This window comes from Vigna unguiculata, chromosome 3 (genome assembly GCF_004118075.2).
Source record: "Vigna unguiculata cultivar IT97K-499-35 chromosome 3, ASM411807v1, whole genome shotgun sequence".
Classification (NCBI taxonomy): domain Eukaryota; kingdom Viridiplantae; phylum Streptophyta; class Magnoliopsida; order Fabales; family Fabaceae; genus Vigna; species Vigna unguiculata.
In genome coordinates this window covers 35261473-35277417 of record NC_040281.1, presented here as the reverse complement: position 1 = coordinate 35277417, position 15945 = coordinate 35261473, and positions in this window count along the sequence as shown.

Below are 15945 nucleotides of genomic sequence, written 5' to 3'. Positions count from 1 at the left end.
TTTTTTTTTATTTCATATCCGTAAATCTTATCTTTCGTATTTAGTAACTTTAGTAATCATTCAACTCATTAACTCAAGGTTTTCTTTTCTAGTCTATGTTTTCATTTTTGTTCTAATAGTTCTTTTCTTATCATTTTGATTTAAGGTTCATAACAAGCTAGGATATATCCATATGGCTCATATTCTTAGTAAAATGTTCATCCAATCAAATCAACATAAAAATACTTTGGTAGAAATATTTTGATTTTAATTGTATGAGAAGTCATATTTAATTTGAAGATCTAAAGAGAGCTAAAAAATCCACTCATACTGGCTCAAAGCCACACCAGGAATCCAAATGGATGTCTCTTAATGTGTGAAGTTTTGATATTCTTAAAGTCTCTCCCCATCCTTAAGGACATTAGATAGTTCATCATCTAACTGGTCATCTATTCTAATATAGTAATACAATGTATAAGGAAAATTACATTACTAACCTCATCTAAATGCTTGACACGTGTCCAGTTTTCCATTGCTTGCCCTTGCTTTAGTGAACAACTAGTATGGGACTCGTGCGTACGCATGGGTTTTTTATGTTTTGGTGTTATTATTGTTGTAGGTATTTTGTTTAAATATTATATATTATATTGGTTAAAAACTAAATTAAAGTATTGTTATTATTGATTTAATTTATGTGAATTTGTAAATATATCACTTAGATTTTGGTTAATTACGATAATCTACTTCATTATCTAATTATTTAAGACCAAATTAGGTTCATTATATATTTATATAATCTATAGTTACACAATACATAGTTTATAGTTATACTTAGTTTATATTGAAATATTGAAATGATTACATTTGAAAATAAATCTGAAAGGTGTGATTTTGGCGGCAACGTATAGTAATCAAGTGTCTTGTAAACTTTTGTTCGGTGCATATGTACATGTCGTTGTTAAAATAAAATATTGGTATATGGTGAACTTTTGGCCCATGTAAAAGTATTGTCCACGTATGAATAATCAACTTAAAGAAAAATGAAAAAAATGCAAACATATTGTGAGATGATGTGGTCCCTGTTAAAAGTTACAGTATCTGAAATTGATGTTAAAATTTTTAAACAAAAATACATGTAGATATTGTTATCAACGTAAACATTGAATTTATAATAAAAGTTAAACATAATACAATAAATATGAAAGTATTATAGTAATTAATTTTGTTTTTAATATTCAATAAATAATAATAGATACAATAAAAAAATAAAAGTATATCTATAACAATATATAAAGAGATACCATTTTTTGTGTCTACATTTCGTTATTTCAGTCTTACCCTTAATATTATTTTAAAGTTATAACATTTTATATATAACAATATATAAAGAGAAGACCAATGCATACACATGGGTCATGTTTTTTGTTTTTTTTTTTAATTTTTAAAATAGATTTCATTATTATTATATATTAATAAAAAATTAATTTTTATTTTTATTTTTATCGGATTAATTGTATATAATTATTAATTCATTATTTTAGCATAGAATTAATTTAATTAACTATAATAAATTTATTTTAGTGAAATTAATTAAAAGAAATAGTAGAAATAATAATATTTGATAATAAATATTTAAATATGATATTAACAGTGCAATAACGAATGTGGATTCTAGAATCTATTCATAATGCAAATAACAAGAAAAGCAATTGATTATTTAAAAAAAAATATTATTAGGAATAAATTTAAAAATATCTTTATTGGAAGTTGTGTTTTTATAAGTTGGAATACGCTCAGATTTAGTAATTTAGTAATATGAAGATATTTGCATTGTTTCCTGAGCAGTCGTAACTAGGGATGTCAACGTGACGGGTAGGGTACGAGTAGTAGCTCCTCCGCATCCTACCCGCTGGATAAATATCTGCCATGTACCCGTACTCATATCCGTCGGGCATCCATTATGCGGGTACCCGTCTATTTTTTTTATATCTGCGGGTATCCACGGGTACCCGCAGGTATTTACAAAATTATTTAAAAAATAAATATTTAATCATAAATTCAAATAAAATAAAATACATCACTATCATAAATTTTAAATAAAGTTCAAACAAACTCAAGTTCATACAAGTCCAACTAATCATAAAAATAAATATAAAATGACATTCAACACAATGAAAATTCTTTAATTAGTGCTTTGATCAATAAGTCACTTTCTCCGATTAATTCTTGAGAAAAAAATAGGTCAAAATGTTTTTTACTAATATATATATATATATATATATATATATATATAAGGATATTTTTGTGAATTAAAGTTTAGCGGGTACGGGTGTCCACGAATACGGATACTATGATACCTATATTCACCCTGTTAACATGCGGGTATCAAAAATATCCGTACCCGCGGGTAGCGGGTATCCATTTTTAATATCTCTTTCCTAACCATTACGGGTTTTATTCGCAGATACCCGCGGATACGGATATTTTAGACATTCCTAATCATAATTGTCACATTATCTTGGAATAGGTCCATTTGCAATGCAATTGAAACAATTATAATATTGGGATATGAAACCATTTATGAGTCATTTATGTAAACCACTTAATAAATATTTATTAAGGAATTGGTAAATGTAAACAATTTTAAGTGTTGAATACGAAACCATTTATAGAATTTGTAATAATATATTAATTACTTGATTTATAAAAAATATTTTATTTGAAACATGTTTATAAAAAAGAGAAGATTGGTAAGAGAAAATGAAGAAGATTGTTAAAATTTGATTGCTAATGAAGAATTGGAAAATTGATAAACATAAGAAGTATATATAATATAAACAGAGTAGGATAATGATAATTATTTCAAGAGTCACAACTGTACATCATGATGGTTCGAATTTATTGCATGTCCTTGGGAACTAAAAAGTTTCATTAAATATTATATATAAAAACAAAATTGATATGACTAACTAATTGAATATATCAAATCAAATATATATTCATAAATATAAAAGTACTATATTAAATTAAATTTATACATATTGAAATAGTGACAATTGTATAGCATAACAAAAAACATGTGTGTTCTTCATTCTCTTCATGAATTTCAAAGAAAAACCTTCATCAAACAAAGGAGTAGTTACGATAATATGCTTCATTATGTTCTATTAAAGTAAAGTGTTGATATATTATGTAATATGGTCCCGTACAAGTAAATACAACATGAAATTGATGTTAACATTTTTAAATAGAAACACATATATATTACATTAAAATGAAATGGATATGCACCGTCGTTGTTAAAGTAAAATTTTGGTGTGTTATGTAAGATGGTCTTGTATAAAATATATTATTATATTTCATTATTATAATTTTATATATAATATTTAAATAATATAATAACAATTAAATAATTCAATACTATTGTTTTTTATAATGAAATAATTAAGAGTAGATAGATATAGAGTTTAAAAGAAAAAATATATACGGAAAGATATTGACATATGAATTTAGAAGAATAAAAAATGTACATTGAGTTATATATTCTATTGAAATAAAATACATATGTACATATTGTTGTTAAAATAAAATATAGGAATATTGAAAACTTTCGTCTCCTACAAAAATAATGTCCACACAATAATCAACTTAAACAAAAATGCAAACATAATGTATGATTGATATTAAAATTTTTAAATAAAAATAAATGCAGGTATTGTTATCAATATAAACATTAAATTTATAATAACTAATTCTTGATGCATATACATTTTATTTTAATTTTGTTTAAAATGAACATATTATGATTATCTAATAATACTTGGATATAAAGTTGTTTGCATTAAATTATAAAATTGACGTAATAATTTATTAATATATGTATAATAATTATAGTTGTTAAAAATATAGTTATAATTATAGTTGACAATGATAATAATTATAATTGTAATAATTATAATTCTTATTAATAATAATAATAATAATAATTATTATTATTATTATTATAATAGTTATGATCCTAATAATGTAATAGTAATAGAAACGATTGATAATAATATTTATAATTGATAATGATAAGTATATTAATATTTTGATATTAATTTATTTGTACTAATTATAAAATTCACATATAATAATTAATTAGTGATATGTTGTGATTAAAATTTTGAATTATATAAATTATTTTTTATTAATAAAATATAATATTAAAATTAATACCACTTACACGAATATTAATACTAATAATAACACAAATAATAATAATATAGATAATAATTTTAATATCAATAATATTAGTAGCAGAACCAATGTTGTTGTTGACCGGAGTTTCAGTATATTGAATTTGAAATGTCTTGGGAAAATAAAAGAAAAAGTTGAAAAGTAGCAAAAATCTTGTAGGGAAGGTGAACAAAAAAGAATTTAGAAAAAGTACAAATTTCAAAATATAAAATTATTTTTATTTTTAAAGTACAAATATAAAACTATAAATTTTATATCTTAGTTTTACATTATAATTAATAAATGTTCACTTTCTAATTCCAATACTTTTTGATAATAATAATTAATCTTATTATTCACAAAAAAAAATATAAAATTAAACAAATTAAAAATAATTGATTAAACTTTATAATAATTTAAATATATTAATAAAACTCAAATTAATTATAATATATATGGTGTTTGTGTCTTATATAGTATTTACTATCAATCATCGATATGAAAATCATAAAAAGTTAAGTAAAAGGATAGAAAATCGAAAGCAACCAGAAAATAATAATCGAAACTTAAAGACAAAGTAACATATGTATGAGATATTACAGATATCATAATTACCAAGATAAAACAAATTGTAAAGAAAAACAAAAAAAAAACAGGTGGTGCATACTGCTATTTAAAAAAGTTTAGTAAATTTACAGTCCATCAGGATAGACATGTTAATATCATTGATATAATTTTTTTTCTATGCTTTCTAATCTTGCACTTTACATGAGATGAGATACATGATAATGAACAAAAGCTCGTTTTCTTTTTTTAAGCTCTATAACACAATGATTATACTTTAGCTCTCAATTCATCGAGCAATTTCCTTTGATGATCCTCATCATGTTCACCTGTCAAATGTCAAATTCAACCATCTTATGGTTAGAAATCTTTTTGAAAGAAAAATCATTTCATTGCTTAAAAAATTAATTTCATACATGTCGTATTGTACCCTGCAAGACGTGTGTCTCCCAATAAATTAGAATTTCATTAATGCATACAAAACATATATAAAATAAAATAGGTATTCTAAAATAATATAATATAAAATAAAATAAAGAAAAACATGGAGCACCTAGTAGTTTTTCTGGGTGTGTAAAGCAAGTCTCATTCTTGCCTTCATGACTTGGTATGAATTCATCAATAAGGGGATGAACCTTGCATGCATCAGATGCCACTTTTGCCTTTAAATGCTTTCGTATTCTCGGTATTTCGGTCAGATAAGAAGAAAAAAAACACAACAGGTTAGAAATCAAACGGAGCAGAGAATCCAAAAAATAAAAAGATTTAATCTTCAATATCTTTAATCATATCCAACTTCTTTTCCATTACAAACTTTACAAAATAAGGAACATAAAAATAAGAAAAATCAAAAGTGGAACTTTAGAAGACAATACGAAGAATGAAGTCATACAAAAATAAATAAAAAAATGCAAAAAAAAAATCAAAACACAGAGTCATCTCAAAGATCCACGAAAATATGGTAACACAACTACATTTTAAGATCAAAGATTAAACCAAAACAAAAATCAAAACCAAAAACAAAACAGCAAAAACCTTAACAATCAACTCATCAACAAAAACAATACCTAGACAATAAAACCCATAAAGCTAAATAAACACAATAATGGGTTAAAAAAACACAAAGATGAAGGGAAAGACGATAATAGGACATGCAAACAAAACATCACAGCAAAACCAAAATGAAAACAAAGAATCACCTGATCATGACAACAAAACATTCACAATCAAAGCAAAAGCCAAAACGAAAAATATAAAGTTAGGATTTCGGAAATAAGAAGAGCGGGAGAGAAAGTAAAGAAAGTTTCAAGATATCATCCCACAAAATTCAAATACGAAATAAAAACCAAAATCCAAAAAAAAAAACATAAATGCCTTAGTAAAACTATAAAAAAGCAAAACCTATGGAAGACAAACGAAAAATATACATGTCATACCTTGAAATTGAGGAAACCCAGAAGAAATAACAACCGAAAACTACAATCTTCCATGCAGTGAAAAGAAACAAAAATAGTAAGTTATTAAAAAGATGGTTCAAATTCATTTGTGATATTTATTCTTCTATTTTCCTATGTGAAAGAGTAAGTTATTGCATTAAATGATCTTAAATAGTAATTTATTTTTCTCATGCTATTAAATGGTCTTGAATAGTAATTTATGTTTCCCATGTTATTAAATGGTCTTGAATAGTAATTTATGTTTCTCATGCGATTAATTGGTCTTGAATAGTAATTTATGTTTCTCATGCTATTAGATGGTCTTGAAAAGTAATTTATATTTCTCATGTTACTGATATAAAGAGACAGAAATAGTCAGAAGTTTCAATGAAGAAACTTTACCATCTGGTTAACTAAGAGAGTCATTCATCTATTCAAAAAATGGAAAAATAATTAAAATCAAACATTTTTAAAATAAAACCTCTTAATAATGATATTTCATCCTTCTGCTTCAGAACTTCATTTTGGATCTTCAAAAATCTTCGATCTTCACTTTAATAGAAGAAGAAAACATGAAAGAACAAAGGAAAAAAATAAGAAACGTTAGAAAACTCAAGAACACAAGTACTAATAAAAATTGAAAAACATAACATTAAAATACATACCTAATAAAACATACAAAACCAAGCACCAAACACCAACGTACAAAACTCAAAAAACACAAACACGAAATCTAAAATGGTCACAAAAAAACTAAGATACAGAATCCAACCAAAAACTCAGACACACAAACAAAGAAAAAAATGGCATACCTCAAGAAACTGGGGGAACGAAGAAGAAGGAATACAGACAACGGGACCACCCAACACCACTTTATTTAATATGCAGATCATCTCAAAGTAACCGAGTTTAGATTATTAATTCATGCAACATCAATAAACTCGTGCACAGTACTCCCTCCATCTAACCCTCAAATAGGTGGCCTTTTTAATCATAAAAGAAGATCAAAGTCAAGACCATAAGTCCAATAAAAAAATGTTGTGTTCTTCATTCTTCTCGTGAATCTCAAAGAAAAACCTTCATCAAACAGAGGAGTAGTACAAAGAAAAGTAGTTACATATGGTAGAAACATAAAAGATCAGAGAGAAGAAAAAAAGCTTAGACCTTTTTGGTGTTCTTCAATCAGTTCATTCAACCATTTCATAGAAAATCTACATGGATGTCCCATAAATCATTTATCCATCGAAGAGAAAACAAAACCTTCCGCTTTTTTTGTGTTCTTCAATCTGTTCAACAATCTCATAGAAAAATACTAGTCGTCAATTACCAAGAAACAAAAAAAAATTGAGTCAAAGAAAAAGAAAATTTTTTACCTTTTTTGTGTTCTTCATTCTCTTCATGAATCTAAAGAAAACCTCCATCCACAAAGAAAAGTGCTTATATATGGTAGAAGCAGAAAAGATCGGAGTCAAGAAAAAAAGCTTACAACTTTTAGGCGTTCTTCAATCAGTTCATTCAACTATCTCGCGGAAAATATTCATGGATGTCCCATAAATAATTTATTCATCGAATAGAAGAACAAAAGCATTGGTCTTTTTTTGTGTTATGCAATTTGTTCATCAATCTCTCTGAAAAAACATCATTCATCAGTTACCAAGAAACAAAAAAGAAACAAAATACATACTTTGTAAAACATACAAAAAACCAAGCCCCAAACACCAACGAATGAAACTCAGAAAACACAAATACAAAATACTCAAACACAAAAACCAAAGAAATGGCATACCTTGAGAAACTAGGGGGACAAAGAAGAAGAAATGCAGACGACAAAATCATCCCAAAGTAATTGAGCTCAAATGGTCTCAAAACAACTGAGATAGAGAATCCAACCAAAAACTCAAACACACAAACAAAGAAAAAAACAGCATACCTCAGGAAACTGGGGGAACGAAGAAGGAATGCAGACAATGGAACCACCACACTACTTTATTTAAAATGTAGATCATTTCAAAGTAATTGAGCTCAGTCATTAATGCATGCAACATTAATCAAATCATGCACAGTACTCCCTCCATCCAACACTCAAACAGGCGGGAAAGTAGATATTACTTTTATGGCCACACAATTAAACGAAATTGATGCCTCATAACAGGGTTATATTGGTCAAAAACTGGAATGGAAATAGGCAGATCATGGGCCATCCTTAAGAGGAGGGAGAGTTACCAAAAAACCTGAAAATTGGACAATTGTTAGTCGTTTATGTTGGGGTATTTGGGTCTTTTCCAGAGGTCATTTTCTTATATTTTAGACACATGGCAGTGCTCTTATTTGGTTTGATGCAGTGATAGACTGAAGATGCAGATGGTGCCAACATTATAGCTCGGTGTGATGGTTTCTTTCAAATTTTCTATGTATATTGTCATTTAAAATCAGTTTTCTGCTTTCCTTTTTCCTTCATCAGCTGCTCTATCTTAGTTTTCATTTCTGCTTCTACTTCTTTTTCTCCTTCTTCTTCCGTTACTACATTTGTTGTCCAAGGTGAGTGGTTTTGGTTGTGAGATTTTGTATGTTTTCTAAAGTTGATTTCTTGGACAGTGGTTGTGTTTTAGTGCTTCTGTGGAATGTGTTTCCATTTGGTTGTGGGTTTGCGAGAATTTGTGGTTCTGCTGTTGGTGTTGTTTGTGATTTCGTGTTTAGGTTGAGGGTTGTGGATTCTATATTTTGTTGTTGCTTATTTTTATTTTGCAGTTGTTTATTTACACTCTTTATTTGTAGTTGCTTCAAATGTTCTACTGTAAGTTTTCTTTATTTGAGTGTCAATAAAGACGAAAATATTCCTTTGTTATATCTATATACTTTTTCCATGTAGCATATATTTCAAGTAATGATTCAAAGTTATTGTTCTTTTAGTAGCTATACATTTTAATTATCTTTATACTATTATCAACAAATTTGGAAAATTTAGAATATATTTCCTCTTCTACCTTTACATTCCGCTTACTTTATGAATTAGTTTGTTTTTTAAGTCATTATTGGAGCACCAAAAAAATCACAATAAATCATTGCAGAAACACTTCCAAAGCATTGTGGTAATTTCTTTAATATGTAATCTTTTACTTTTTTAATGTACTTTAGTTGTCATTTGCAATTGTTATATGAGAAAATTAGGCTAAAAACTTATTCATTTTATTTGCTTAGGAGACTCTTTTACAAATTTGATTTTGTCTAACGCTACAACAGTTAACCAGGTACCTGCTAGATTATTTGGAGGGCAAGGAACCTATGTCATTGGTATGTATGTACTACTTTCAAACTTCATCTTCTCCAAGCTGATCAAAGTTGTACTTACTAATATGGGGTTTTCCTTTCATGACAATGTTATGTATTTGTGGTATAAATTTAGTTTTTCTTTTTTTTAAATCATGAATTTTACTAATTCCTTTTATTAACTTTTACTTATTATGTTGGTACACTTTAATAGCAAAACTTGTAATGCTTTTTAGGGTTTGTGGTTTTGTTTCATTTTTTAGTATATGCTAATGTTTTTTCTTTAAATTGTTAGTGACTTTTGAATCCTACGGGTAAGCCATGCTTGCTTCTAAGGTTAGTGTTTTCTTTAGCCATGTTTGATTTTTTATTTCAATTCATGTTTATTCCATTTTCTAGGTTTTCTTATTCCTTTTACAATTTTTAAGTTATGCTATTTTTAGAGAGGAGGACCCTGTTTATATGTGCTAAACCTGGGAAAACTAGGTAACACTATGGACTTTCCTATTGGTTGTTCATTATTTGCATTTAGTTACATTAAAAATTTTTGCTTTCTTTTAATTTTTAACCATGAGAATAAAAGTTTATATTTTTAAAAGCCTAGGGGTAAGTGTTTTCTTCATTCATGTTTGATTTTTATTTCAGATAAGAATACCCTATTTGTGTGTTCTAAACTCAAGAGAAAATCAGGTAATAGTATGGGCTTTTGTTTTAGTTGTTCTTTATTTGCATTTAGTTATATAAAGTGTCTTCTTTTGGTTTTTAACCATTATAGACCATTATGGTTTTGTATTTATTTTATCCATGGAAACAGAATAAATGAAAAAGAGATAGTATGTGGTTGTATAATGTAGCTCTTAAAGGTCTTCGATGATAGCATAATTGTAAAAACCCATATCCTGCAAATTCCATGATAGTTTTGATCTCTTCCCTGATTTAATCTATTCAAATGCCCACAATATGGAATATTATTATAACTATGATTATAAGTGATAGATTCACTTACTAAAACTTTTACAGTCACCAACTTTCTCCATCCTAAAAAGCCTTCCTTTGCTAATCATTTTCTAATTGTAGTTTGTGATGTATGATTTTGTTCTACTGCTTACATTTAATTTAATAAATATCTTGAATTACATATCTGAAATTCATTTCACTGCTTTACTTCATCATGCTTATATGCAGGATCATGTGTCAATTATAAACTTTAATGGTTTGTTGTTATGATTTTCAAATTTGAGAGACATGTCAAAGTTATTATCTCAATCCATGATGGCAATTTCTTTTTCCCTTTGTAGTATGACAACAAGAGAAGGCAATATGTGTTCTCTATTGCAAATTCAAAGTTCGTATGGTGTATATTTAATCCCTTCACCTAGAATCTCCATTGGTCTTCATATTTTGTTTAAAATGGTGAACAAGAATTCCAGATGATGAGTTACTGTTGATTTGTTTCAGAGTGGGATTGGGGTGGTTTTGCATGTTGGTTCCATTCCATAAACCCAAGTCTCAAACCAAGATCATTTGATCGTGCTTATCTTCAAATGGTATGTTTTTCTTTATATATTTTAAATGTTGGTCTTTCATGCAACTAACTACTTTGTACTAAGTAATCTTATGGTCGGGATTGTATTTTTTATGTTTTTTAATCTATAATTCTACATTTTATACGCCTTTCTATTTTTCTTCTTTGCCATCATGTTTTTAACTTTGGAAACGCAACTCAACATGCCTCTTGGTGTTTTATAAGTTATTAATATTTTATTAGATATTCTCTCTCATGTTTGATGTTCTTTCCTCATCATTTAAACATAAGTTCTTTTAGTCTTAATAATTTATGTTTTGTGAATGTGAATTCAATATTCTTTTATATATCCGGGAATCAAATAATGTTAAATGAATTACAATTATGTTATATCATTTCAGCATCATCCTTATGTCTACTATAATGGGTTGTAACCCCTTACTTGATTCCACGAGTGTTTCAGTAAAGGAGCTTAGAGGTTCAGATTGTTGTTACCTCTTATGAGATCTAGCTTCTTGGGCCTATTTGCCTGGTTTCCATTGCATAATTAAGATTATGGTAACATGCAACCTCAAGAGTTAATTTGAACTCAATCAGTAAGTGATAATTAGAGAATGTTAGTATATGATGTTCTTTCTTCACTGCATTATTTCCTGTTTTGATGTCGTTAATAACTTGAGGTGATATTTTAGAAAAGGATGTCGAAGAAGCTCTTCGTGAAATTAACAAAGTAAAGCCTTGATCCTTAGCCTTCACTTGAATGACGATTCTTTCATTAAAAAAAAATAACAAAACTCATTAATATGAAAACACCATGACACTTCATAGTTAGGTAGAATTTAAAGGTTGTTTTTATCTCTCTATAGAGTATGTAAGATTTATATTGTCTTTTCTAATTCTTAGTCTCTCAATTTCACCATCTTTGGCAAGTTGTATGGTCCATTCATTTTCATCATTATCAAGAAACAATGGCATTACGAAGTATTCGATACAGATACAAAATTTGACAAAATTTATATATTTGTATTGATTTGAGTTTTTATGTTCAATATGTGTGATGAGAAATATCAAGCATGATTCACTATTCAGGGTCAGCTTTAAGGTGATGTATGATTATTTTAGTTAGGTTCTGTCATAGCCTTGAATGAGTTATTCCTTAAAATTACTAAGAGACTCAACTCAATAACTTAAGTTTTTCTTTATTGCATCTTTAAATTTATTGATATGTTTACACAATAAAATAGTTAATTGCTTTTTTTCAAATCTTGGTTAGATAGGTGCCACCACTGAGAACATTGAAGAAAGTTGTGCAACCTTGCAAATCATGCCGTAGGATTGACAGCTTCCTTTGATGACTACTCATCGAATTGATAAGTACACTAAAGGCTGGTACTACATTTATGTTGATAGTAATTACAACTCTTTGTCATTATATTTGTGTCAAAAGGTAAAGTGTGCCGAGTACTTTGTATATTTAAACACAACCCCCTAATTATATTTCTGCTAATTTATATTTACACACAACCTGTGTAATTATACTGTATCTACACTTTTAGATTGTAATTGAAACTGCAAAATGCAATTCCTCTTACATTCTAACCAATTCGGTAGTTCATTTTTTTGATTATATTCCACTTTTACATACATGTACAATTGTTTGGTTTTTCTCAGCTTTTTTTGTCTTGAATTGTTGAACTCTGTTGGATTCTTTGTAAATTAATTTCAATTTTAACCGCTCTAATTCTTTATAGCAGTGAGTTTACAAAATTTTAAGCAAATGAACTGAATTTAGCATCAACGTGATGGAGGCTAAGGTTATATTGGGTTCTTGCTGCCAGAATGGATCCTTTTTCGCCTCTGGAGTTAAGCCCTGGATATGAAAACTATCGATGATGCTATTGTGAGACTCACTACATAATGCTTGGGATGATTGTGATTCATATGGAAGTTGCAAAAATTGATGGTACCCCGAGAATGATATGTTAATCTTATCATTTTGAATGTATAATTATCAAAAACTTTTGGTAATGAAAGTTGCAAAAGTTGATGGTGTCCCGAAAATGATATGTTAACCTTATCATTAATGAATCTATAATTATCAAAAAAATTTGGTAAGGTTGTGGACTAGAGTTATTATTATTATTATTATTATTATTATTATTATTATTATTATTATTATTATTATTATTATTAATATATATATATATATATATATATATATATATATATATATATATATATATATATATATATGTGTGTGTGTGTGTTCCGTGTGTGTAGTGTGCATGCGGATGTCTGTGAGAGAAAGAGAGTGAGAAAGAGAAAAGGTTAAAGAATCTATAATGTAAGTAAGCAACTAAAAGCCAAATTATCAGATAATGAAGAAATAGGTTAATGTTTTGATTTGATTAGATGATAAATAATTTTTAACCAATTTATTTTTAATTATTTTCCTTTACTGATAACAATGTGTAAACTAATTAAATATTAGGTGAAATATAAGGGTATAAATGAAAAAGAAAATATTAATTACGTTGTGTTGAACTTTGTTGAATTTTGAACGCAATATTTATAAAAAAATAAACTTTTTTAAGAAATGTAATATTTAAAAATAAACGGAGGAAGTTGTTGTTATACAAACAATACATGACTCTTGATTAAATAGAAGTTTTGAATAAAACATGATTAAGACGGTAATTTAACTTCAACTAGCATTGATTTGGCATAAAATGGTGAATTTAAACACACTGATTTATTTGTTATCAAAAGAAAATGAAGTTTGACAGAAGCTATATATTGATTATCGTAAGATTTATAGTTTATTAAGTAGTGGATGGTTTTATTTTCTAGAAAATATATCATTGGTTTTTATTTATAGTTTATTCTTATAAATTTACAACTTATTTTTATATAATGTAGATAAAGATGTCTGTACTTGCTAATTTTAATTACTTTAGAACAATAGAAATCTCAATTGTCAATAATTGTACGATATTATATGTCAAGAGCAAATCTATAGAAATTTTTATGTACATAAATGCTCTTAATGCTTAAATTGGAAAGTATTTAACATGAGAGCAATTCTTTCGAACAAGTATTACATGTATTTCTATTTAAAAATGTTAACATTAATTTCATATTATATTTATGGACCATATTATATAATATGGCTACATCTTACTTTAGCAACGATCTGTACATACGTATTTCATTTTAATATAACATTCAAGTATTTATATATACATGTGTTTTTATTTACAAATTTTAACATTAATTTATATGAGACTATATTACACAATATGTTTATATTTTACTTTAACAACAACCCGTGTATACGAATTTTATTTTAATGTGTTATATCTACATGTGTTTCTATTTAAAAATTTTAATATCAATTTCAGGTTGTATAATATTTTGTAGGAGACCATATTACACCATATATCTATATTATACTTATATCTACATGTGTTTATATCTAAAAATTTTAATATTAATTATAAATTGTATTTAATTTATACGGGATCATATCACATAATATATCTATATTTTATTATAACAATGACATGCGCATACCAATTATATTTAATTAAATCAATAATATATTTAAATATTAAAATTAATCATTATATATAATTAAATCAATATTAATAATCATTCAAATAATTGATTTATATATAATAACAATAAAAATTGTTTTAAAAATTACAAAATATAAAACAAAAAGAACGGGTCTCCTACTGATTTCTCTTTAGATCCCTGCTGTATAAAATTAAACTTCATATTCTTAATTATTTTTGACTGTTTAATATATCCAATAATTTCATGTAACGATGTTCAAATTTTATTATGATTTCATATAACTATGTCTACAAAAATTACAAAATATAAGACAAAAAGAACACGATCGGGTCTCCTACTAATTTCTCTTTACATCCCTACTATATCAAATTAAACTTCATATTCTTAACTATCTTAACTGTTTAATATATCCAATAATTTTATGTAATAATATTCAAATTTTATTATGATTTTATATAACTATGTTTAGAAAAATAAATACATTATAATTACTGCATTAAATTAATCTATCAAATAATATTTATTTTATTCTGTTCATATCATCTAAATTTATTATACAAATTAAATTTGTAAATATAGTAATTCCAATTACTATATATTACAACATCAATTACAAGAAATAAATATAATAACAATCCCTTTATTTAATATTTTCTTAATATTCACATTTCAATATTTTAACACAAAAAAAAACAATTTTATTAATTATTTAACTTCATTTTTATATTATCAATTCCTTTCATTTTAAAATTATTATATAAATAAACAATTTATACCAATATAATAATAATTAAATTAACTATCATAAAAAAAAAAACCACCACGACCCGTGCGTAAGCACGGGTCTCAAACTAGTTTTGTGTAGAAAATAATTTCACTAAGTCCACCATTATAATATGACCAACTATTATGCTGTGTATTACATGTCTTTTTAGAGCATATAGAAAGCATGAATAGTTCATATTTTTTCATGAGTTCATGAAATTTCTCCCACAAAACCATTAGTATCATACATTTTAAGGTACATAGTAGAAAAAAAAATTGATATTTTTGTTTACTTGGTTTCTCAATCTCTGGTTCTTTGATTTAGTTCAAGCTTCTAAACAGTGCAATATTAAGACCTGATATTTAATGGAGATTTTGACATGCCTATACAGTTTAGACATGGACACATGAATGCAAAATGGCATGCCAAGAGTCAAACACATGATCTTAGAAAAGAGGAACATGAACAACCGAATCAATACACAATTTTACACATGATATAACCTGCAAAGAAGAAGCATTACATTATATTACTATTTTACTAACAGGTATTTTACAAACACATAGAAACAAGTTTAATTAATTTCTTGATGGAAAATACACCTTAAGCAC